We start from the raw sequence: 25,494 nt of genomic DNA, 5'->3' as shown, positions 1-25,494 counted from the left end.
AGCTCAAAGAATAAGTATAATGTCTTTATGAAAATCAATTCTTTATTACCATTATATGGGAAACAGTAAATATATGTACAAACAATTATAAAAGTTAATCCAAAGTTTTAAATTTGCTACCTTATTCAACTTAATAGAAACTATGAAGCAGATCTAATATTAGTTGTTTTGTGGTTGTTACCTAATCATAAATGAGTAGCAAAAGGATCCAAAGATGTGTGAAAAAAAAAAAGAAATGAAAGAATGGCATAGCTGTACCCTACTCATGACACATGAGGTATAGAACAGAGGTGATCCAGCTCTGCCATCAAAGAACTAGCTTCATAATTAGAAATGACTCTAACAACATACAAGGCAGTAGAACTTGACTCTTCTATTTATTACTCCTCCTACATTATAGATGAGAAAACAAACAGGTTAATCAACTGGTTTTTCTCAATAAGCGGTATGAAAAGAGTCATTAAAACTTTTTTTACCCTTTTCATTTAAAAGAGGTTAAAACACTTAAATTTTTGTAGAATGATAGTCCATATGTGTATGATGGCTTACTTCTATTCTGAGACTTTGATACTAATCTTACCAGGAAGTTCAAAATAGATCACTCATTTATTTTATTTAGTTAATGTCATACTCTAGGAATAACAACCAAGGAGAAACAGGAGGACTAAAATAATGTATATGTGAAACATTACATCATAAAAGAAAGAGTGATCTTAACATGTTAATTATATTCAATGTACTGAAAAAAAATCAGATAATACATATTTTCCAAAACAAAGGAGTATTAAAACAACTGACGTTAGTCATAGTGAATATGGAAAAATAGGGGAATACCAGTTATTTTGGTTGGAAGCACTGCTTTTAACATGGGAACAACAATAAAAAATGCATCTTTGCATCTAATGGCCAAATTTCTTTGAGACTTCTTCAAACCAAGGATACAAATAAAGCTTAAATAAAAAGAATGCTAGCATGAATACCTTAATGAAGCCAGGGAAAGATATAAGTCACATGTCTGGAAAATGTCACTACAATCTAACAACTAATAATCTAAGAAAACTTATACACATTTAATAGCAAGCTATGTTTTAGGAGATTTTTTTTCATTTGGTAATTATAGCTATAATTACAATAGTGTACTATCCTATTTAAAAATACTTATAATGTGCCCTAGCTGGTTTGGCCCAGTGGAAAGAGCATCGGCCTGTGGACTGAAAAGTCCCGGGTTCAATTCCGGTTAAGGGCACATGCCCGGGGTTGAGGGCTCGATCCCCAGTAGGGGGCATGCAGGAAGCAGCCGGTCAATGATTCTCTCTCATCATTAATGTTTCTATCTCTCTCTCCCTCTCCCTTCCTCTCTGAAATCAATAAAAAATGTATTTTAAAAAATACTTATAATGTTATCTGAGTTTTCTGATACCAGTGAGATGAAAAAACAAACTAAAAAACTTCCTAAAACAATTATCTAAAAAGACTTAATGCATGGCTGAACTTGGGAAGAAAAAAAGAGAAAAAAACTCCAAGTGCCAGAGATGAAGCCAGATCTGAAAATCAAAATGGTAAGGATAAGAATTGATGCTAATTTTATCCAGGAGAGAAGTAAAGAGGAAAAATGGAATGATCATTAGCAAACAGGGGCTTGGCTTTTGATATCACTATGGGAACTGGATAACTATCAACCTGGGGCCCAAATGAGGGGAGAAATTGGAAGTGAACTCCTGAACAAAGGAGGAATCTTTACAAATAAGCACATTGATGTCAGAACACAATATACCAGCATCTCTATCGCTTCTAAGGGTATAAGTAGGAGGAAAAATAAATCCCTTAATAGGAAACTCCAGTCTTATGTCATAAATGGGTTTGGAGTACAAATTTAGATAAACTGTGTGAGACAAAAGCATCACGCTCCACCAAAAAATTATTGAAAACTGGTTCTCTTCTAGTAATATCTCTCGGGCACTTGACAGAAGCAAACACAAAACCTCTCTAGACACTATCAACAATTCAGGCAACAAAGGAACTGCACAGAAAGAGCAAGCCCCCTTTAAACTGTACTCACCAATATAAAATGACAAAACCCAAGAGTAAACAATCTACCATGTGTGTGAGTCCTCTAATACAAGAGAAGGATTGAAGTCCAAAGAATTCGGGTTAAAAAAAAAAAAGAAAAATCAAAGAGACAATTTAAAATAAGTCTGTAAGAATAATTAAAATATAAAAGAAGAACCAGAACTATAAGACAGAGACCATAAAAAACTGAAGAGGAAAATTTGTAAGAGAAGTTCTAAAATTAAAATTCTAAAATAAAACTAAATGAATGGGGGGGGGGGGGAGAATCCAAATGTTTATCATCTAGTAAATAAACAAATTGTGGTACATTCATACACTGGGACACTACTCAGCAATGAACTACTGATATACATAACATAAATTCAAAAATATATTTGAAGCTAAATCTAATATATTGTAAAAACAAACATTATGTTAAGTGAAAGAAGACAACAATTACAGATATTATTCTATTTATATGAATTTTTTTTTAAATAAAGACAAAACTACAGAGACAGAGAGCAGATCAACAGTTGCTGTAGCAAAGGGTAAGAGCAAGGATTGACCTCAAAAGGGCATGATGAAACTTTTTGGGGTGATATAAGTATTCTAAAACTGAACTCTGGTGATGGTCACACAAGTGTATAAATTTTCTCAAAATCATTGAACTATATGCTTAAAATAGGTCATTTTCACGGCCTATTAATTATTGAAACAATAGGGGAAATACCCCTAAGTGGATGGGTAGAAAGAATAGACATATCTAAAGTGAGAAGTAGTGAACTAGAGGATAGATCTGAAGAAGTTACCCAGAATGCAATTTGGAAAGATAAAGAGATGAAACTTATGAGAGAGAGAATAAGAGACATGGAGGAAAGTGTGAAAGGGCCCAACAAAGTCTAATAGTAATTTCAGGAGAAGCAATATTTGAAGATATATGGGCTGAGAATTATTCATAATTAATTTAAGATGTGAAACCCCAGACTCAAGAAGCTCAGTGAATCCCAAGTAGGAAAAAAATAATACATTTATATATACATATGAAGGTGAAACAGCAGAAGTGAAAAAATCTTAAGAGCAACAAGGAAAATAGAGGTGATCTACAATGGGACAAAAATTGAACCGAAAGCAAATTCTTCAACAGAAGCTAAAATAGAGGCCAGAAGACAATGGCTTACTATCTTCAAAGTGTTCAGGGAAAATACTAAAATTTATATAGTTAAACTATCTTTCAAGTAAACATTTTCAGACAAAGAATAAAACAGTTTACTGTTCTTATCCTGTCACTGAAAGAATGATATTCAGGAAGATGCCCAAAAGAAAGTATAGGATTTAATGAGAATGTGAGGGCTGGAGTTATATAGATGTGTGTGTCACTGGCATGCAGGTGGTAGAGAAAACCAGAAGAGTGGTTAAAAATGGACAAGAGTGGGTAGAGGAGGAGGAGAGGAAGGAAGCCATGGGAAACACCAGGAGCTTAGGAGCTTAGGGGATAGGCAGAGGACATTTTTTATTACTGTCTTCTTACTATAAAAGGATAAAACTCAGTTTTATCTATTAAGAAAGAGCAATGAGCTATAAGGACAGAACAGCAAGAGATGCAAAGGGATCTGGAAATATATATATATATATATATATATATATGAAGTTAAGAAAAAACAAAATCCAACAGCAAAATTAAATTTTCAGAATATACTAGAACATGGATTATTGTGAAATGCAGCACAAACTCTGACACGTTCTATTAGGATGCAGAGGAAAAGAACAAAGAGAGAATGTTAAGAGAAAGAATGTTAATAGATATAAAGGCCAAAGAATAGAGCTCCAACTGAAATCTCATAAGGATGTTTCTAAGGAATAAATCAAAACAAACAGATGAGAACTAATCATTTAAAAAACCTAAAAACTTTCATGGGATAAAAAGAGCTATAGACTCATGAGATTCAGGTAAACTTAATTAAAAAAATCCGCCCTAACCGGTTTGGCTCAGTAGATAGAGCATCAGCCTGCAAACTGAAGGGTCCCAGGTTCGATTCCAGTCAAGGGCATGTACCTTAGTTACGGGCACATCCCCAGTAGAAGGTGTGCAGGAGGCAGCTGATTGATGTTTCTCTCTCATCTATGTTTATAACTCTCCCTTCCTTTCTGTAAAAAATCAATAAAATATATATTTTTTAAATAAAAAATCCACCTACTCCTCTTCCCCCAAATGTTTTAATTGTGAGGTTAAAGAAGAAAAATCCTATAACAAGAACCTTTACATTGTATTCCATATACCATGTAGGTCACAAAATATGGAAAAACAAGAATTCTAAGTGCTTTCATGTATTAACTCTTTCATTCAATGATAAAGGTAGATATTACCATTTCCCCCACTTTAACAGGTTAAGAGACTACTAGTAAAGCACAGAGAAGTCACATAACCAGAAAGTAGTAAGTTTAGAATCTGAAACCTAGAAATCTATCCTCTCATTCCACTATACCTCAGAACAAAAGTCAAGCTGGGAAGCCCAAAGCCAGATCACAACACTACTATGTTTGAAGATGGTAGGAGCTGTCCTCACATGGGCCTGAACCTCTTAGCACCTGCCTTCTTTCTGGACAGTACATATTAATAAGTTGTGGCCTATATTCAGAAGCAAAGCATGTCAATCAAGACTACTCTCCTTTCTTATAGGGTACTTGCAAACAAGGGGAGAGAAATGCAAATGCCCTTCAGGAGGCCTTTTGTTGAGAAATCCTACTTGTTTTGATGTAGTGTCCTCGTTTATTTAGGAAGGGATATCCCTCCTTCTTCTGCTCCCCACCCTCAAAAAAGACAAATAAGAAGTATTGGGATTTCACCTGAATAGAAGTCTAGTGAGGTATTGTTCAACTACAGGTCATAAACAATTAAAATAGAGTGCAACACATGCATTAAGAATAGTAATATTTTGTATATAAAACATTTTTTTCAGCTATAAAAATGAGATGTTATATAAAATGTATTTTGTACTTAAGTTGTGGTCAAAATTGTTTAAAAGCCACTGGTAATGAGACTCTGCCATATATACAAAATATGATTTTTCCCAGAAACATTAATATATTTTATCATCCTAATATATAAAAAGCCAGGGGCCGTCACAACCTAAATGACCAGACAGATGACCAAACAGCGGGCTGTGTGAGGCGACCAGGCCGGCAAGGGGGTTAGTGACGGACAACCAAACGACTGAACAGCAGGCTGCGTGGGGCAACCATGCCGGCAGGGGTGGCAGTTAGGGGCGATCAGGCTGGCAGGCAGAGGCGATTAGGGGTAATCAGGCTGGCGGGGGGGGGGGGGCAGTTAGGGGCGATCAGGCAGGCAGGCAGGTGAGCAATTAAGAGCCAGTGGTCCCAAATTGCGAGAGGGATGTCCAACTACCAGTTTAGGCCTGATCCCGCAGGGATTCCTGTGGGATTGGGCCTAAACCAGCAGTCAGACATTCCCTGAGGGGTCCCAGATTGAAGAGGGTGCAGGCTTGGCTGAGTAGACCCCCTCCCCATGCATGAATTTTGTGCACTGAGCCTCTAGTCCTATATTAACCTTTTGCACTTGGATGTCAAGTGTGACTCGACACGGTTAGTATCGGTAGCAGCTCGAGAAAAAAGCAAGTGAGTGCAAAGGGTTAAAAGCCTAATATGCTAAGTGTCCATTCATCCAGTCTTCCATTCAACTAATCAAAGCATAATATGCTCATGATATGCTAAGGCCATTCAACTGCTCACTATGACATGCACTGACCACCAGGGGGCAGACAGTCAACCGGTCAACCAATCGCTATGACGTGTAATGACCACCAGGGGGCAGATGCTCTGACCAGTAGGTTAGCTTGCTGCTGGGGTCTGGCTGATCGGACCTGAGCAAAACAGGCCAGACATGCCCTGGAGCACTCCCGCAGTCCCTCCCCAGCTGGCCAACCTCCCACATCCGACCCCAGCCCCGATCGTGCACCAGTGGGGTTCCTTGGCCTGACCTGTGCCCTCTCACAATCCGGGACCCCACAAAGGATGTCGGAGAGCTGGTTTCGCTCTGATCCCGCAGGCATAAAAGGCTAATATGCAAATCAACCAAATGGCGGAATGACCAGTCGCTATGATATGCACTGACCACCAGGTGGCAGACGCTCAACACAGGAACTGCCAGCTGGTGGTCAGTGCGCACCGAGGCGGTGCACCACTCAGCCAGAAGCCAGGCTCATGGCTGGCAAGCACAGGGGCGGTGGCGGGAGACTCTCCCACCTCTGCGACAGTTGGACATCCCCCGAGGGCTCCCGGACTGATAGAGGGCACAAGCCAAGCTGAGGGACACCCCCCGCAAGTGCATAAATTTTGTGCACTGGGCTTCTAGTGGGTCTATAATATTTACCATTTGAAAGTTTATTAAGGGGCCAGAACTTCCGTTCTAAGGATTAGCCCTACCACATATTAAGATATGTAATACAACTATAACAGGCAATTAAAATTGTATGGTCATGCACACCCTGGACATGCACCAAAGGGTCTCGGGTTCAATCCCCAGTCAAGGGCATATGCCTGGGTTGCAGGTTCAATCTCTGGCCCTGGCTGACGATCATGAAGGAGGCAAAACAATTGATGTGTCTCTCTCTCTCACATCGATGTTTCTCTCTCTCTCTCCCCCACTCCCTTTCTCCCTTGCACTCTTTCTAAAAAAAAAAAAAAGAAGAAGAAAAGAAAATCAATGGGAAAAATATCTCAGGTGAGGCTTAACCAAAAAAAATAAAATGTGCACAGGAAAAAAAAAAAAGTTTTTTTAAAAAGGCCTCATAAGATTGTAATTCAAATCACAATTTTTCAAATAAAGAGCTCCTACAAATCAATAAAAAAAATGGACAAGACAGAAGCAAGCAGTTAGCAGAAATCTATCTGGCTATAAATCTATGAAAAGATTACTTGACCTATCAAGAAAAATGTAGGAAAACAAACAGGGAGCAGGAAGGGAGCAGCTGGGACGAGGAAACTAGAGCAGGAGGATGGCCAAGACTCACCCAGAGATGTCTGAGCCCATGCTTCCTCCCGGTCCCCGAGCTCCACCTGCGGCCACCTCAGTCCAGGCCTCTATGGGCCTCCAGATACCAGGGTGCTCACGGGCTGAGGGGCTGAGGGCAGCTTGGTGTTAGCTAGGGCCACCTGGGGAGAGGTCGGCAGGGCTAGAAATGGCTGTCCAGGCTCCACGCTTACCCAATCACTGTGGCTGGAAGGCTGGTGCCAGACCAGCAAGTTGAGTAGTGCCAGGCTCCGAAGCATGGAAGAAGTCTGTACAAGTGGACCAACTATCTCACAGGTTGACAGCCTCAATGGTTTACTTTAAATAATGGAATCCTGTCCTACTATGATTCACAAGATGATGTTTGCAATGAGAGCAAAGGAAGTATAAAGATGGCAGTTTGTAAAATTAAAGTCCATTTGGCAGATGACACAAGAATGGAATTAATCATTCCAGGGGAGCAGCATTTCTACATAAAGGCGGTGAATGCAGCTGCAAAACAGAGGTGGCTGGTTGCTCTGAGGAGCTCCAAAGCCTGTTTGACTGATACTAGGACTAAAAAAGTAAATTAAGTGAAACCAGTGAATCTCTGAAAACCAAAATGTCTGCACTTGGCCTCTTCTGTGACCTAAATGCATAATGCATACAATTCAAGAATTTGTTCACCATGATGAAGATCATTTGTCTCCCAGCACAGTGAACATGAATAAAGCCTCTTCTCTACTTAGTGCACATGTAATACATTTATCACAACGCTTGAGGAATATGTGAAGATAGCAAATGCTAAGTTTAAACCTGAGATGTTTCAGCTGTCCCATCCAGATTCCTTAGTTTCTCCTGTGTCATCCTTTCTGGTTCAAATGATGAAGCTGTCTACCAGCCAGCCTTTTCTTGCAGTTCAGAAAGGAGTAGCCACTCTGTAAAAGAACCGGTGTTTACACTTCACCCACTCTCCCAGTGAGCTGAAGAACCTACTCGGATACACCCCTTGTAATGATATTCCTCATTTATACCCAGATAGGTCTGTTCACTGTTCAAGAAATACACTTATCAGAGATTTGGCATCAGCAACCACTTCATGGCACCATGAACTGAACTCACAAGGTCCTGCTTCCTCTGAACTCCAGCACCAGGGTGAGACTTTGGAGGACACAGACACATAAAAGGAGAAAATGGATTATCTGGCAAAAGACAGGAACTCAGGGGTGGCTTTCTCCCAGACAGAGGTGCTCGCAGGGATCTTAATTCCTATTTTGGGACCTCCCTGGTTGCAGGGTTGACTGACAGCCATTTCTGTTTGATCCGCCCTGGAGACTCACTAAGACCCACAGCTCATCCAATTTACAACCCGACCCAAGCTGTGTGCAGTGGCTTTTGCATATGAATAACCTGTCCTTGCTCAGGCTAAAATGTCTCAAACAAGCTACAGCTGGGTCAGGGAGCCCCAAACCTATCAATAAAAGGCCCAAGACCCTGCACCAGCACCAGCCTGCCTTGATTCATAGCTGGGCCTTGCCTGGTCACTTCCAAACCCCATACAGAAAGGAGAAATCTATAGATCTCTCTGTAGCTCCCCCCTGGGTGGCCTCAGGCAGTGGCTGACTTTGCACCTTCCTGGAGACCCAAGAGCCAGTGTACCAGTGGTCAGTGTGAGACCACACCAGATTACAACTCTACATATTCATAAGCGACACACTCAAGAGGCACACTTAGAGAGCACCAAAGCCCCACTGAAGCAAGTCCTACTCCAGAGGGGTGTCTCCTGCACAGAAGCTCTCCCACTGTAGTCGCAGCTGGTTCTCACAGCCAATTGGCCTGGAGGTCAATTCCTCCCAGTGACACCAACACCAATCAAGGCTCAACTACAACAAGACTGTGCTCAAAGCCAATAAAGGGGTGCACCTAGAGTTCCCAGCTCAGGTGAATGGGGAGGCTGAGCAACTGGGCCCTATAGGACACCTACAAGACAAGGCCACCCTATCAACTCTAGGAGACACAGCAGCTCTACGCATTACAGTAGGTCCTCGGGTTATGTTGGAGATCTGTTCCTATAGCGTGACTTAACGTGATTTTCGCCGTAAGTCGAAATCCACCTACATAAGCACCTACGTCACTAACATGGAGCACATACACAGCAGTAATGAAGTGAAACAGTAAAAGAAAATTTAAAAGAAAGATAACGCCCTAACCGGTTTGGCTCAGTGGATAGAGCGTCGGCCTGCAGAGTGAAGGGTCCCAGGTTTGATTCCGGTCAAGGGCATGTACCTTGGTTGTGGGCACATCCCAAGTAGGGCGTGTACAGGAGGCAGCTGATGGTTGTTTCTCTCTCATTGATGTTTCTACTCTCTATCCCTCTCCCTTCCTCTCTGTAAAAATCAATAAAATATATATTTTTTTAAATAAAGAAAGATAACAATTCTTGATCTTTCCTTGTGGTAAATAAATAATAGAAAGCATAAAGCACATATGTACCTATGTCAAAATGACGGAACTTTTTTTTTTATAAATAAATGGGAGATGGTGTCGTAACCAACCAGTCCGACGTAACCCAAGGACTGCCTGTACATAGAAACAAACATAGAGAAGCAGCCAAAATGCGGAGACAAAGAAACATGTTGTTACAAATGAAAGAAATGGAAGAAAATAAATTACTGGATACAGAGTTCAAAATCACAGACAGTTATAAGGTTACTCAAGAATCTTCTAGAAACACCAATAAGAAAGGATATATGCACCCCTATGTTCATAGCAGCACAATTTACAATAGCTAAGATTTAAAAACAACCTAAGTACCCATCAGCAGATGAGTGGGTTAAAAAACTATGGTTCATCTACCCAATGGAATACTATGCTGCTGTAAAATAGAAGGAACTCTGACCATTTGCAATAGCATGGATGGACCTGGAGAGCATTATGCTAAGCAAAATAAGCCAGTGGGAGAAAGATAAATAGCATATGATCTCACTCATTTGTGGAATATAATGAACAACAAAAACTGATGCACAAAATTAGATCCAGAGACACAGAATCATCGAACAGACCATCCAACCTCAGAGGGAAGGCTGGGGTGGACTTGAGGTTAAAATCAACCAAAGGACTTGTATGCATGCATATAAGCATAACCCATGGACACAGACAGTAGGGGAGTGAGGGCATGTGCTATGGGGGGAGAGGAGAGAATGGCAGGGAGAGGTCAATGGGGGAAAAAGGAGACATGTGATACTTTAAACAATATAGAATTAAAACAAAAAAATCTTCTAGAAACCTCAAAGGGACTTAGTGAGACTTGCGAGGATCTTAGTGAGAATGCCAAAAATGGCAAAGGACCAGTCAGAAATTAAGCATACACTGACTGAAATAAAGAATAATATACAGGGATTCAACAGTAGAGGATACCTAGAATTAAATCAATGAATTGAAATATGAGGAAGCAAAAAACACCCAGTCAGAAGAGCAAAAAGAAGTAAGAATCAAAAAATATGAAGTTAGTATAAGGAGCCTTTGGGATAACTTCAAGCATACAAATATCTATTTGAAGAAATAATGACAGAAAACTTCCCCTACCTGGTAAAAGAAGTAGATTTACAAGTCCAGGAAGCACAGAGATTCAAAGCAAGAACCCAAAGAGACCCTCACCAAGACACATCATTAAAATGCCAAGAACTAAAGACAAAGAATCTTAAAAGCAGCAAGAGAAAAGCATTTACTTATCTACAAGGGAATTCCCATACGATTGTCAGCTAATCTCTCAACAGAAACTATGCAGGCCAGAGGAAGTGGCAAGAAATATTCAAAGTGATGAATAGCAAGGACCTACAACCAAGATTACTCTACCCAGCAAAGCTCTCATTTAGAATTGAAGATCAGATAAAGAGCTTCACAGACACAAAAAAGCTAAAGGAGTTAATCACCACCAAACCAGTATTATATGAAATGCTAAAGGGTATTCTTTAAGAAGAAGAAAAAAAAATAAAAATATGAACAATAAAAATGGTAATAAATACATATCTATCAAAAATGCAATCTAAAAATCAAACAAATAAAAAATCTAATGAACAGAATAAACTGGTGAATGGAATGGAATCAGAAACATGGAAATGGTGCAGACTGATGATTCTCAGAAGAAAGGGGGGCGGGAGAGGAGATTAAACAAAGATCTTATATGCACATATGCATTACATATGGACACAGACGATAGGGTGGCGAAGGCCTAGGTTGGGGTGGGAACCAGGTAGAGGGGAACAATGGGGGGGAAAAAGAAGGACATCTGTAATAATCCCATCTAATAAAGAGGGAATATGCTAATTGACCCTCACGCTGTTGCAAAGATGGCAGCGCCCACACCAATAAGGAGGAAATATGCTGACTGCCCCGCCCTCAAAGATGGCGACGCCCAGTCCCCCAGCCCCACCGGGGCAGCAGGTGCACAGCAAGGCCAGGCCCGCCCCCAGGCGGGCCCGGCCGCTCTGTGCGCCTGCCTCCAGAGTCCCCCTGTCCCCTCAGCCCCTCAGCCGCTCAGGCCGGCCCAAGGTGCAGGCAACCATGGCCGGCCAAGGCTTGTGCTGCTGGCAGTGGCAGCAGCAGAGGTGTGATGGGGAGTCGCCTTGCCCTGATCGCCAGGTCGCCTCCCACCCCTGAGGGCTCCTGGACTGTGAGAGGAGGCAGGCCGGGCTGAGGGACCCCCCACTCCAGTGCATGAATTTTCATACACCGGGCTTCTAGTCTTAACAATAAAGATTAAAAAACACTAGAATAAAATAAAATAAAAAAGAAGTTAAAAGGTCAAGAGAGAAAGTCCTTAAAATAGAAAACAGGCAGAAAAGATTTAATATATGACTTATTAGACGCCAAAAAGGAGAAAAAACAAAGCAAAGGAACAGGACTAATGTTTATAACTATAATCCAAGAACTTTGTATAAATAAGAGAAAAATGGTAAAAACTGACCTGAAATGATCAACTTAGCAAAACTGTTGGACATTAGGGAAAAATAAAAAATCATTAAGCCAATCTATAATAATGAAAGCATAATATGCTAATTAGACCAGACATCGGGACATCCTTCCAGACGAAGCTGTTGCAGCGGGGGCCAAGGCACAGGCAGTTAGGGACAATCAGAGAGGCAGGCTAGTGGTTAGGGGTGATCAGGCAGGCAGGCAGAAAGGTTAGGGGCAATTAGGCAGACAGGCAGGGGAGCAGTTAGGAACCAGTGGTCCCAGATTGCGAGAGGAATGTCCAACTGCCAGTTTAGGCCCGATCCCTGCGGAACATCCCCCAAGAGGTCCCCAATTGCAAGAGGGTGCAGGCTGGGCTGAGGGATGCCCCCCACACACACACAAATTTCATGCACCAAGCCTCTAGTAAATAAATAAATAAATCAGAAAGTAAACAGTTACTTTCCAAATAGGGGGCAGAAAGTATTGGAGAAAATTTTAACACTATATATGGATGGAACCTAACTACAAACCCTCAAAGAGAATTGCAATTACAAGAGGGTTGCCCAAGGCTCTTTTTAAGAATCTTTATAAATTTTTCATTGTTTATCCTCAAAAGTGGCCAAACAAAAAATGTTTCCCTTAACAATAAATTTGAATACCATATTATCCTCAACAGATACATGCACAGCCCTCAGCTGTGAGGATACTAAAGGAGCCTGAACTGACCACCACCTATCTGTGTTTGCATTTTCTCTGCATTAGCTTATATACTTTTGATTATAAAAGTTACCTCACTTTTCTGACCTCAGGTTCCTGAGAAATGAAGTGGGGCTACTTCAAAGGGCTATCGCAAGGATTCAATAAAATTAAGTGATTTGACCACAATAAGACCATACCTCAAAAGTCTCTTCATGTGCTAAATTTAGATAAGTAGTAATAATGGTACAAATTTTACCAGTAGTTTGTCACTATTTATAACTCTTTGGGTTTTAAAACAGACATCAGCAAAACAACTTTCTCTGCTTCCTGTTCCTCATACAGTGGTAGAGTAGATGGATCCCTGTAAGTACCAATAATCTAACTGCCTCCACAGGTGTAAAAGAAAGCACAATTTCATTTGTTCCCAGGTTGTTCTGATTTAGGAGCCAAAGAGACTATTCGGCCCATCCCCTTCAAAAGGGCTCTAGATTGAATAGGTTCTCTCGCCTTTGCAGTTCACACATACAGAGGATTCATAAATCAAATGTTCTCTGCAGGGGATTCCTGTAGGACACCCTTGTAGATTACTTTCTGCTTTACAACGTGCATATATGTTCTGATTCTATCCTCAAAACAATCAGGTGAGAAAACCGAGATGCAGAGAGAAAAAAGACCAAATTAATGCCTACAGAAAAAATACAGATCCTGTATTTCTGACTCCTACTTAACTCATTACTTCATTGAGTTGAATGAGCTATCTATCTATAATAATAAAAGCGTAATATGCTAATTAGACCAGACGTCCTTCTGGACGAAGCCGGGGCTGTGAGGGAAGCCTGGGTCCCGGGTGCCAGAGGGGAGCTGGTGCCAGCATCTAGAGGAAGGAAGGCCTACTCTTGCACAGATTTTGTGCATCAGCCTCTAGTCCTAATATATAAAAACCCATGGTCTGTATCATCCAAAATGACCAAAGGCTCGACCAAGCGGAAGTCAGTGCTGGGTTGCCGTGGTGACCCAGCACTGACTGCCACTACTGCGGGCGCCCCAACCCAGTACTGACTGCTGAGGGGGCTGTGGATCAGGCCCGAAAAGAGGCCTGAAGAGAGAAGCAGGGTGTGATCCGTAGCCTCCGTGGCAGCTGTTGATCAGCTTGCCTCGCTCTTTGGCTCCAGTCCTAGCCAGCAGCCACGCCTCTCTTTCTCTCGGGCCTCTGCTGGGGCTGCTGATCAGCCCTGCTGATAGGCCCAGAGATGCTGACTGGTACAGAAACCGACCATTCAGAACCAAATCTGGGTGAAGTGTGAGGAGTCAATGGCCGCGTAGGAGGCGGAGCTTTTGACACCGACTGGCATAGAAACCGACCAATCAGAACCAAATCTGGGTGAAGGGCAAGGAGCCAATGGCTGACCAGGAGGCGGAGTTTTTTACCCTGACTGACCAATCAAAACCTAATCTGGGTGAACTGCAAATGCAGAACCTAAGATGGGGGCTGAGGAGGGGTTTTAAGGGCAACAGCTGTTTGGTGTAAGGTGTAAGAAAGCGGTTCAATATTTTAACCCTTTGCACTCGCTTGCTTTTTTCTCGAGCTGCTACTGATGCTAACCGTGTCGAGTCACACTCGACATCCGAGTGCAAAAGGTTAATGACTGGTTTGGCATATGGCTGGATATCAGTCCAGATATAGGGATTATGTATTTTTGTCTGCCAAGAGCATCTCCTCCTGCTGAAAAAGGCTTCCCCCACCCCCATTAAGCAATCCTATCCTATATAACCTATCTATATGAATAAAAGGGTAATATGCTAATTAGACCAGGCTGACCGGCCGTCTTCCGGATGTCCAACTTCCTTCCGGACAAAGCCATGGTGGTGGGGGCCAAGGCAGAGAGGGCAGTTGGGGGCGATCAGGCTGGCAAGGGAGGGCAGTTAGGGGTGATCAGGCAGGCAGGCAGAGAGGTTAGGGGCAATCAGGCAGGCAGGCAGAAGGGTTAGGAGCAATCAGGCAGGCAGGCAGAGGCAGTTAGGGGTGATCAGGCAGGCAGGCAGGTGAGCAGTTAGGAACCAGTGATCCCAGATTGCAAGAGGGATGTCCAATTGGACAGGGTACAGGCTGGGCTGAGGGAATCCCCCCCATGCATGAATTTCATGCATTGGGCCACTAGTCTACACTAATAAAAGAGAAAGATGCAAATTGACCATACCTTCACAACACCCACCAGCTAATCAGGAGTGAGTATGCAAATTAACCCAACAAAGATGGAGAGTTAATTTGCATACACAGGCGCCCAGTGGCCAGTGCATTTTGTACTGCCACAGCCGCTCCCAGCCTCTGGGCAACGTGGGAAGGAGAAAAGGCAGCTCCAGGCAGAGCAAAGGCAGAAAGGCGGCTCCGGGCCAGAGCAAAAGCTGTGCTGGCAGCCAGGGTAAGGAAGGCCCATTCTGCACGAATCTTCGTGCATCGGGCGTCTAGTATATATATAAAAGCCTAAGCAACTGTAACAACCAGTCAACCAAACGACCAGTTGCTTGATGTGCACGGACCACCAGGGGCAGACACTCAATGCAGGAGCTGCCCCCTGGTGGTCAGTGCACTCCCATAGCCAACCTCCTGCAACCAGTCAACCATGGTCCCTCTCCCCGGCCGGCTGGCCCCAATCGCTGGCCAGGCCAAGTGACCCCACCCATGCACGAATTCGTGCACTGGGCCTATAGTTTATTTATAAAACAGAAGAAGTAATTTATCAGTTGTATCTGCAAAAGCTATCAAAATTTACAATTTTCTCATAGCAATGAAGCAATATTTACTGTCATCTATCTCAATTTTATTGCTAATTTATAAAGAAAATAGTTTGAATTGTCTTTTTGTCCTCTTTTAATGAAAAAAAAAAACAAGAATAGAAAACAGAGGTGGATAATTTTTTAATTCTTGGAAATTCTAAGATAAGCAATACTAAATCTGACTCATGTTAAGTAAGCATATAGTTAATCTTTGTGCTTCACAGTATAAGAAAGTAGCCCATGGAAGCTGTTCAGATGGAAGGCATAACGGAAATGGGAAGTGATTTTACTCTGAAAAAAATCCAAACAGTGAAAGAGTCAAACAGTAAATAGGAGGCAAGACTACTGAGGTACAAATCTTGGGGATATCCCAGTAACAGTCATTAGCTCAAATGACGTTTCTTGTACATCTCATCAGTGATTTTCCCTCCCTTGTCTAACTTAAACAAATATTGAATAACTTACGAACAACGCACTACTGTAAGGTGAGTCATTCTACCAGTAATCAATGAGATTAAGGGAAATTCTATTTTCCTGTAAACTCTGACATAGTTTGCAACTGTTTTATTGTTCCTGCTAGCAATTACTGCTTATTCATGTTAGCACACCTTTTCTTCTGCTGCCATTAATTAGGCAAGTATCAGCAAGCTAAATGTTAAGCACTCTCCCACCCTCAAAAAACATGGTGACAGGAGAAGATTTGACTTTGGGTAATGGACACACAATGCAATATACAAATCTTGTAACACAGAAACCCACACCTGAAATTTATATGATATTAGCCAATGTCACCCCAATAAATTTAATAAAAAAGAAAAAAAAACATACATCAGACTAATAAGGAGGTAGAATTACTAGTAAGTGTAAACAGCATCTGTAATAGAATCCAAAGATCTGGGTTTGCATACAGCCTTTATGACTTAAACTGTGTGGCTCTGGCAAGTCATTGAACTTCTATGAGCCTCAGTTTCCTCATTTGTAAAGTATATAAGATATACTTTGTAACTGTAATGATTAAACAATTACATAAATGGTAGCTATGACATAAGAAATGTAAAATGAATGGCAATGTATAAATAACATTTATTGCACACCTACTGGATGTCAAGCATTGTAAGAAATACAAAGAAGGGAGCTCTACCCCTCAATCAGTGCATAATGTAGTTGAAAAGACAAAAGATGCCGATGTGAAAAACTAAGCACAAAACAAGAACACATGGTACAGATTAACAGCCAAGTGTGTGCCAGGGTTAATAAATGCTACAAGTTCAAAGGAAGAAAAGATAAACAGACTATAGAAGTCAGGGAAGACTATGTGACAGAAAACAGACTTGAGAAAGCCTTGACGAAAAAACAGGATTTGGAAACAGGAGTACAGAGTGGATAAAGGAGAAAAGCAGTCCAGAGTCAGTGAAGAGCCAAATGTAGCTGAAGTAGATGCGTGTAGAGTATTAAAAGATGAGGCTTGAAAATTAGGTTATAGAGAAACTGTGAAGAAGTTACTTTCAGGACAGGAATTGAAAACTACAGATTTTGGGACAAGAGAATAATGTAATTAAATCAGTGTTTTGAAAAGACTGATGTGGCAATAGTGTGAAGAAAAAAGATGGAAGAAGAGTGTAGATGTAACCCACCCTACCGTTCTTTTGACATTGTTTCTGTAAATGCTGACTCTAATATGTAACTTGCAGATAAAGAGCATGTTTGTATAAGAATTCTAGGAACTAACTTCAAAAGGTACAGACTCCAACCTCCAGTCATCCCAGCTCTGGGAGATTTGCTGACCTTCAATCGTAAAACCAGGATGACGAAGACCAGGAGGACAAAAACCAAGATGACGCACACAACACCATCACTTGACCACTTTCAAAGTCCTTATTAGAAAAGACTCTGCTGGTGTGCACGGAGAAATTTTTAACCCCCTCCCTTTGATCTCTTTGTTGTTTTCCCTCTCCCTCCTTATAAACCTCTGCCTGCACTGAGATGTTAAGATGGTCTTTGGGATGAGAGTCTCCTACCCTCATCTTATTAGCTGTGGGCTCTTGAATAAATCATTTTTCCTTACACCACCACCTGCCTCTTGAGTATTGGTTTTCGAAGCAGCAGTATAACCAATGGGAGTAGTGGAAACAGAACAACAGAGGCAGAATTGAGAAATGCTGCACGATAAGGTTAGAGACTGATACCGCACAAAGTTTAAGGATAAAAGAGGAGTCAAAATCAGTTTGTTTCTTTCAAGTCCTTTTTAAAAAAATGTTTTTGTTTTTTTGAGAGAGAGAGGGAAACATTGATGGGGTTGCCTCCCATATGCACCCAGACCTGGACCAAACCCACAATTTGGGCCTGTGCCCTGACAGAGAATTGAACTGATGACCTTTTAGTGCATGGGATGATGCTCAACCGAGCCACTCCAGCCAGGGCAAAAAATCAATTTTAATTTCTCCAATCTGAGTGGCAAAGAAGAAAATTAAAAAAAAGAAACTCAGTCCGTGGTATGTGATCGAAGGCTAGAATTTGTTTTTGACAAGTTGAATTTAAGTTCATTATGGAATATTCACACAGAAATGTCTTACAAGCAATTGGTTACACTGATCTGGCATTTAAAACAGTAACCAGGATTAAAGAAAACTTGGGAGTCACTTGGACAAGCAAGAATTAGAGCTGAGGAAAAAAGTCCCATTAGGAACACAGCTCTGGGTTCTCTTCCATGAGAAAAATTATACACCCTCACCACAGGGAAATGGTTCTTTCCTCTAGTGAGGAGAGGACCAGGAGTCCAGGAGAGCCCAATATTCATAAAAGTCCTCTTAAAGGAAGCATGAAGATTGTGGTATAAGTCTTTGTGAACAGTAGTGTCAACCTAGATATAAAAGATCTGTGATGCAATGTGACTTAAGATGAAGAGACCCTACCTTGGATGCACACTGCCACTCACTGCTCAGGAACTCTGGAGGCCTAGGAGAACTGTGCTGAAATTCACTGCACCTGCTTCTGCTCTGGCCATGTTCTAATAAATTTTGGTGTCCTGAGCTATCTAAACTTGGTATTTAATACAATTTTACCTTATATGTACATGTCATGTCTACTTACCAGGCTATAACCCACCTAAAACAAGGCTGCACATATGTTTACACAAAAATTTACCAAAACTTCTGGGAGTTCAGCATCCTATCCTGTCTAATAAAGAGGGAATATGCTAACTGATCGTCACGCCCTCACAAAGATGGCGGCACCCACAGCCAATAAGGAGGGAATATGCTAATTGACTGCCACACACTCAAAGATGGCGGCGCCCACAGCCACAAGATGGCAGCGCCCAGGCCCCTCAGCACTGCCGGGGCGGCAGGCATGCAGCGAGCCTGCCTCTGGAGTCCCCCAGTCCCCTCAGCCCCCCAGCTACCCAGGACCGGCCTGAGGCACAGGCAAGTCTCGGATGGCAGCTGCCCAGCCGCCCAGGGCCGCCGAGGCTCAGGTAACCAGGGCCGACCAAGGCTTGCACTGCTGGCAGTGGAAGCAGCAGAGGAGTGATGGGGGCATGGCCTTCCCCTGACCGCTGGATCACCGCCCGCCACTGAGGGCTCCTGGGCTGTGAGAGGGGGCAGCCAGGCTGAGGGACCCCCCCTCATCCAGCACATGAATTTTCATGCACCAGGCCTCTAGTGGAACAATATCTGGAAACCAACAGGGTTAATCACAAAACAAGAAAGAGAAGAATTATGGCCCTTTCCTCTTCCCTCCAAGTCCATTATCATTATTTTACTAGTATTTATAAGGATATTCTACTATAAAAGTTTTATCCTAATACAACAGTGATAAATTGAAGATTTAAAAACTAATTTAGCTTCACTGGTGACATAGTTGACAAGGGAACATGAATGCAGTACTTTGGATCTGATCATTCAGCTGTGCTAGTTCTGAAAGTGATTTTTCAGGTTATTTTGGTACTTAATGATAATCAGTTCCTTATAAATATCAAATATTATGTTGTACACCTTAAACTAATACAATGTTATATGTCAATTATATCTCAATAAAACTGAAAAACTGGTGTTTAAATCAGCTGTGTAGGTAACTCAATCCATACACATTCCACTCTTCCAATTATAATTCTCCAAAAGAAAAGCCAGCAACCCAAGGGCAGGAAATTACATTTTACTTCCCTGCAGCTGCTTCACAGCTGAGAGAAATGCAAAAACAAAGAGGAAATGCGCCTGGAGATCTTATTAACAAAGAGTGGAAATCCCCTTACTCCACATCTCCCAATTAGCACTGCTGAGGACATAGGCTCTCAGGTTCAAATTTCTCTTCATGGAAGGCCTGACCACACCACAATTAGTCTATAATTGCCACTTGCATCAAAGGCAGGAGTAGAAGCACACTGGAGCATTCCAGATTGTCACTTTAGCTATAGTTCTCACTACATAATGGATTAACATGTATAGGATTTTTTTTCAATCCAGAACTAATGTTAATATCCCTTTTGCAAAGGAAAAGCAATGCAGTTCAGTATAAAATCTCTCTCCAGCTCTTAATCTAAAGTTCATCTCTCATGCATTTCATAATCAGAAACAGGAATAAATTACCATGTGCAAATGACATAACAATTTTCAGTATTTTTTAAAAATATGTTTATTGACTTCAGAGAAGGGAGAGGGAGAGATAGAAACATCAATGATGAGAGAGAATCACTGATCAGCTGCCTCCTGCACACCCCACACCAGGGATCAAGCCAGCAACCCAGGCATGTGCCCTGACTGGGAATCGAACTGTGACTTCTTGGTTCATATGTCAATGCTCAACCACTGAGCCATAAATGCGGGACCAATTTGCAGCATTTTAAAATTATTTGATTAAAGAAGGGGTCTTTCACTTTCTACAGTGACATTTCTGAACTACTTTTGTCTTTTATAATGAATACTAGAGGCCCTATGCACCGCCGTTGCGCTCACCAGTCTTAAGCTGAACTTCTGGCTGAGTGGAGCTCCCCCTATGGGAGCACACTGACCACCAGGGGGCAGCTTCTGCATTGAGCGTCTGATCCCTGGTGGTCAGTGCACGTCATAGCGACCAGTTGTTTGGTCAATTTGCACATTAGGATTTTATTATATAGGTTACTAGAAGCCCGGTGCACGAAATTCGTGCATGGAGGGGGATTGTCCCTCAGCCCAGCCTGTACCCTCTCCAATCTGGGACCCCTCGAGGGATGTCCGACTGCCCTTTCACAATCCAGAACTGCTGGCTCCCAACTGCTTTCCTGCCTGCCTTCCTGATTGCCCCTAACCGCTTCTGCCTGCCAGCCTGATCACCCCCTAACCACTCCACTGCCAGCCTGTTTGCCCCCAACTTCCCTCCTCTGCCGATCTGGTCACCCCTAACTGCCCTCTCCTGCAGGGTTGATCACCTCCAACTGCCCTCCCTTGCAGGCCTGGTCCCTCTCAACTGCCCTCCCTTGCAGGCCTGGTCCTTCTCAACTGCCCTCCCTTGCAGGCCAGGTGCCTCCCAACTGCCCTCTCCTGCTGGCCATCTTGTGTCCACATGGGGGCAGGATCTTTGACCACATGGGGCAGCTATATTGTGTGTTGCAGTGATGATCAATCTGCGTATTACTCTTTTATTAGATAGGATAGAGGCCTGGTACAGGGGTGGGGGCCAACTGGTTTGCCCAGAAGGGTGTCCCTGATCAGGGTGGGGTTCCCTTGAGGTGTGGGGCTGCCTGAGCGAGGGCCCTGTGGTGGTTTGCAGGCCGGCCATGCCCCCTGGCAACCCAAGCGGAGGCCCTGGTATCTGGAATTTATTTTCCTTCTACAATTGAAACTTTGTAGCCTGGAGCGGAGCCAAGCCTGGGGCTCCCTCTGAGGCCGGCAGCCATTATTGTTGGGGTTATAATTGAAACTTTGTTGCCTTAAGCGGGTGGTCCCGGCCAGGGTGTGCGGAAAGCTTTGCTTCCCCTGTTGCCGGTGGCAACCCTGGCCTGCTCTCTCAAGCTCCATTCTGACGCCATTTCTGTTTGAATTTGTTTACCTTCTATAATTGAAACTTTGTAGCTTGAGTGGAGGCTTAGGCCTGCAATGGCTGGCGGAAAGCTTGTTTCCCTCTGTTGCCTGGGAAACCTTGCTCTCTGTGGCTGTAGCCATCTTGGATGGGTTAATTTGCATACTCACTCTGATTGGATGGTGGGTGTGGTTTGTGGGCGTGGTTTGTGGGTATGTCAGAGGTGTGGTCAATTTGCATATTTGTCTATTATTAGGTAGGATGTTTGGAGAAAAACACTACACAAGATGCTGCCTCTTCATGAAATTCATTAATGGGGCACTGCTTTATAATCTCCCTCTTCGCAACTTCTATCCTAAAAGCATATCTGTATTTACTTAATATGTCTGTTTTTTGCCGAAACTGGTTTGGCTCAGTGGATAGAGCATCGGCCTTTGGACTCAAGGGTCCCAGGTTCGATTCCGGTCAAGGGCATGTACCAAGACACATCATAATTAAAATGCCAAGAGCAAAAAACAAAGAGAGAATCTTAAAAGCAGCAAGAGAAAAACAGGTAGTTATCTACAAGGGAGCACCCATACAACTGTCAGCTGATTTCTCAAAAGAAACTATGCAGGCCAGACGGGAGTGGCAAGAAATAGTCAAAGTGATGAATAGCAAGAACCTACAACCAAGACTACTCTACCCAGCAAAGTTATCATTCAGAATTGAAGTGCAGATAAAGAGCTTCACAGATAAGAAAAAGCTAAAGGAGTTCATCAACGCCAAACCAGTATTATATGAAATGCTGAAAGGTATTCTCTAAGAAGAGGAAGAAGAAGAAAAAGGTAAAGATAAAAATTATGAACAACAAATACATATCTATCAACAAGTGAATCTGAAAATCAAGTGAATTAAAAAGCTGATGTACAGAATAAACTGGTGAATATAATAGAATCAGGGGCATAGAAAGGGAGTGGACTGACAACTCTCAGGGGTAAAGGGGTGTGGGGGGTGCGGGAAGAGACTGGACAAAAATCGTACACCTATGGATGAGGACAGTGGGGGGGAGGTAAGGGAAGAGGGGAGGATGGAAACCAGGTGAAGGGAGCTATGGGAGGAAAAAAGAGGAACAACTGTAATAATCTGAACAATAAAGATTTATTAAATAAATAAAATATAAATAAATAAATAAATAATAAATAAATAAATAAATAATGTCAGATGATGGTAAGTGCTATGGAGAAAAATAAAGCAGAGACAGAAAATAGAAAGTGCCTGGGTGTGAGTGAGGGTATACATGCTATTTTATTTTATCTGAATCTTATTATTGTTGTTTTTTTGTAATCCTCACCAGAGGATTTCCCCCCATTTATTTATTTTTAATATATGTTTATTGATTTCAAAGAGGATGGGAGAGGGAGAGAGAGATAGAAACATCACTGATGAGAGAGAATCATCCATCGGCTGCCCCACACACTCAACACTGAGTATTGAGCCCGCAACCCAGGCATGTGCCCTGACTGGAAATCAAACCTGTGACCTCGTGGTTCATAGGTTGGTACACAACTACTGAGCCACACTGGCCAGGCCCATTGACTTTTGTAGAGAGAGTGAGAGGGAGGAAAAGAGAAACATTGATGTGAGAGAAACACATTGATTGGTTAGCTCCTGAATGTGCCCTGACTGGGCTGGGGATCAAACCTGCAGTCCAGGTATGTACCTGTGACACGGAATCGAACCCGAGACCCTGCGGTGCTCAGGTCAACATTAACCATTGAGGCATACTGGCCAGGGCTATTAATGCTATTTTAAATAGGGTGACTAGGAGGAACCATTCTAAGAATGTAATATTTAAGAAAAAAGTTGGAGGTGAATGAATAATCATAGATATCTGGAGGAAGAGGAAATAGCAAGTGTAAAGGTCCTGAGGCAACAGTATATCTGGAGAGATCGAGAGCCACCAAGAAGTCCAGTATGAGTAGAATGAAATAAGACCTGACAGGCTAATACAAAGGGCTTACAGGTCCCTGTAAAGACTCTTAGTTTTAATTTGAGTGAAATGGAAAGCTACTGGAGTTTTAAGAAGAGAAGTAACAAGATCTGACATGGATTTAAAAGGATGTGTCTCCCTCACATCAAATCCCTAGCCAATCTGACTAACTGGACAGAGTGTCAGCCTGTGGACTGAAGGGTCCCAGGTTCGATTCTGGTCAAGGGCACAAGCTCGGGTTGCAGGCTAGATCTCCCAGTGTAGTGTGGGGTGTGCAGGAGGCAGCTGATCAATTATTCTCTCATCACTGATGTTTCTCTCTCTCCCCCACCCTCTACCTTTCTCTCTGAAATCAATAAAAATATATCTATACTAGAGGCCCGGTGCAAGAAATTCGTGCATGGGGGTGGGGAGGGGGTGTCCCTCAGCCCAGGCTGCACCCTCTCCAATCTGGAACCACTCAAGGGACGTCCAACTTCCTGTTTAAACGGGCCGTCGGACATCCCTCTCACAATCCAGGACGGCTGGCTTCCAACAGCTCGCCTGCCTGCCTGCCTGATTGCCCCTAACCGCTTCTGCCTGCCAGCCTGATAACCCCCTAACCACTCCCCAGCCAGCCTGATCGACGCCTAACTGCTCCCTTGCCAGCCGATTGCCCCTAACTGTCCTCCCCTGCCAGCCTGTCACCCCTAACTGCCCTCCCCTGCCAACCTGGTTGCCCCTAACTATCCTCCCCTGCAGGCCTGGACGCCCCCAACTGCCCTCCCCTGTTGGCCCAGTAACCCCAAACTGCCCACCCTTGCCAGCCTGGTTGCCCCTAACTGCCCTGCCGGCCTGGTCTCCCCCAACTACCCTCCCCTGAAGGCCTGGTCACCCCTAACTGCCCTCCCCTGTAGGCCTGGTCACCCCCAACTGCCCTCCCCTGCAGGCCTGGTCACCCCTAACTTCCCTCCCCTGTTGGCCTGGTTGCCCCTAACTGCTTTCCCCTGCTGGCCTGGTTCCCCCCAACTGCCCTCCCCTGCAGGCCTGGTCCCCCTCAACTGCCCTCCTCTGCAGGCCTGGTTGCCCCCAACTGCCCTCCCCTGCAGGGCTGGTCCCTCTCAACTGCCCTCCCCTGCTGGCCTGATCGTCCTCAACTGCCCTCCCTTGCAGACCATCTTGTGGTGGCCATCTTTGACCACATGGGGGCGGTCATCTTGTTTGTTGGAGTGACTGTCAATTTGCATATTACTCTTTTATTAGATAGGATACAGGCAGTCCTTGGATTATGTCAGACTCAACTTACATCACTTTGTAGTTATGTCGCCATCTCCCATTTACAGTATTTATGAAGAAAAAAAAAGTTCCATTATTTTGACATATGTACATATGTACTTTATGTTTTTTATTATTTATTTACTACAAGTAAAGGTCAGAAATTGTTATCTTTCTTTTACATTTTTTTTACTGTTTCACTTCATTACTGCTGTGTATGTGCTCCATGTGAGTGATGTAGGTGCTTATGTAGGTGGGTTCCGACTTATGGCAAAAATTGAGTTACTTCACGCTATAGGAACAGATCTCCAGCATAACGCGAGGACTGCCAGTATATAAAAGTCTAAGCGACCATTACAACCGGACGACCAGCCGGTAGCTATGACGCGCACTGACCACCAGGGGGCAGACGCTCAACCCAGGAGCTGCCCCCTGGTGGTCAGTGTGTTCCCACAGCCAACCTCCTGCATTCCCTCCCACCCCACCCCCCCACCCCCCGCCAGCCGGCCCTGATCGGCCCCAACCGGTAATGGGGGAGGCGGCCCCAACCGGCCCCGATTGCTGGCCACGTCGAGGGGCCCCACCCGTGCATGAATTCATGCACCGGGCCTCTAGTTAAAAATTAAAAGGATCACTCTCACCAAACACATACATGGGCATTGGGAAACAGGGAAACCAGTTAGGAAGCTATTGTAGATGTCTAGGTTAGTGGCTTGAATCAAAAAGTCGTAATAATTTAAAAAAAAGTGGTAATAATTATATTTACTAAGATAAAAAAGACTGCAAGAGGGGC

At 43.1% G+C, this 25,494-nt stretch overlaps 1 protein-coding gene and 1 pseudogene across 3 annotated transcripts in view; one reads left to right on the top strand and one right to left on the bottom strand.

Annotated features, from left to right (window-relative positions):
- The window catches only part of PRORP (protein only RNase P catalytic subunit), a 134,762-nt gene that overhangs the window by 88,523 nt on the left and 20,745 nt on the right, over positions 1-25,494 (bottom strand). The gene's annotated exons all lie outside the window — the stretch shown is intronic.
- LOC103301989 (pleckstrin homology domain-containing family A member 3-like) lies at positions 1,533-16,953 on the top strand (annotated as a pseudogene).

The sequence above is a fragment of the Eptesicus fuscus genome, chromosome 5, assembly GCF_027574615.1.
Source record: "Eptesicus fuscus isolate TK198812 chromosome 5, DD_ASM_mEF_20220401, whole genome shotgun sequence".
Classification (NCBI taxonomy): domain Eukaryota; kingdom Metazoa; phylum Chordata; class Mammalia; order Chiroptera; family Vespertilionidae; genus Eptesicus; species Eptesicus fuscus.
This window is presented reverse-complemented; position numbering and strand designations above follow the sequence as displayed.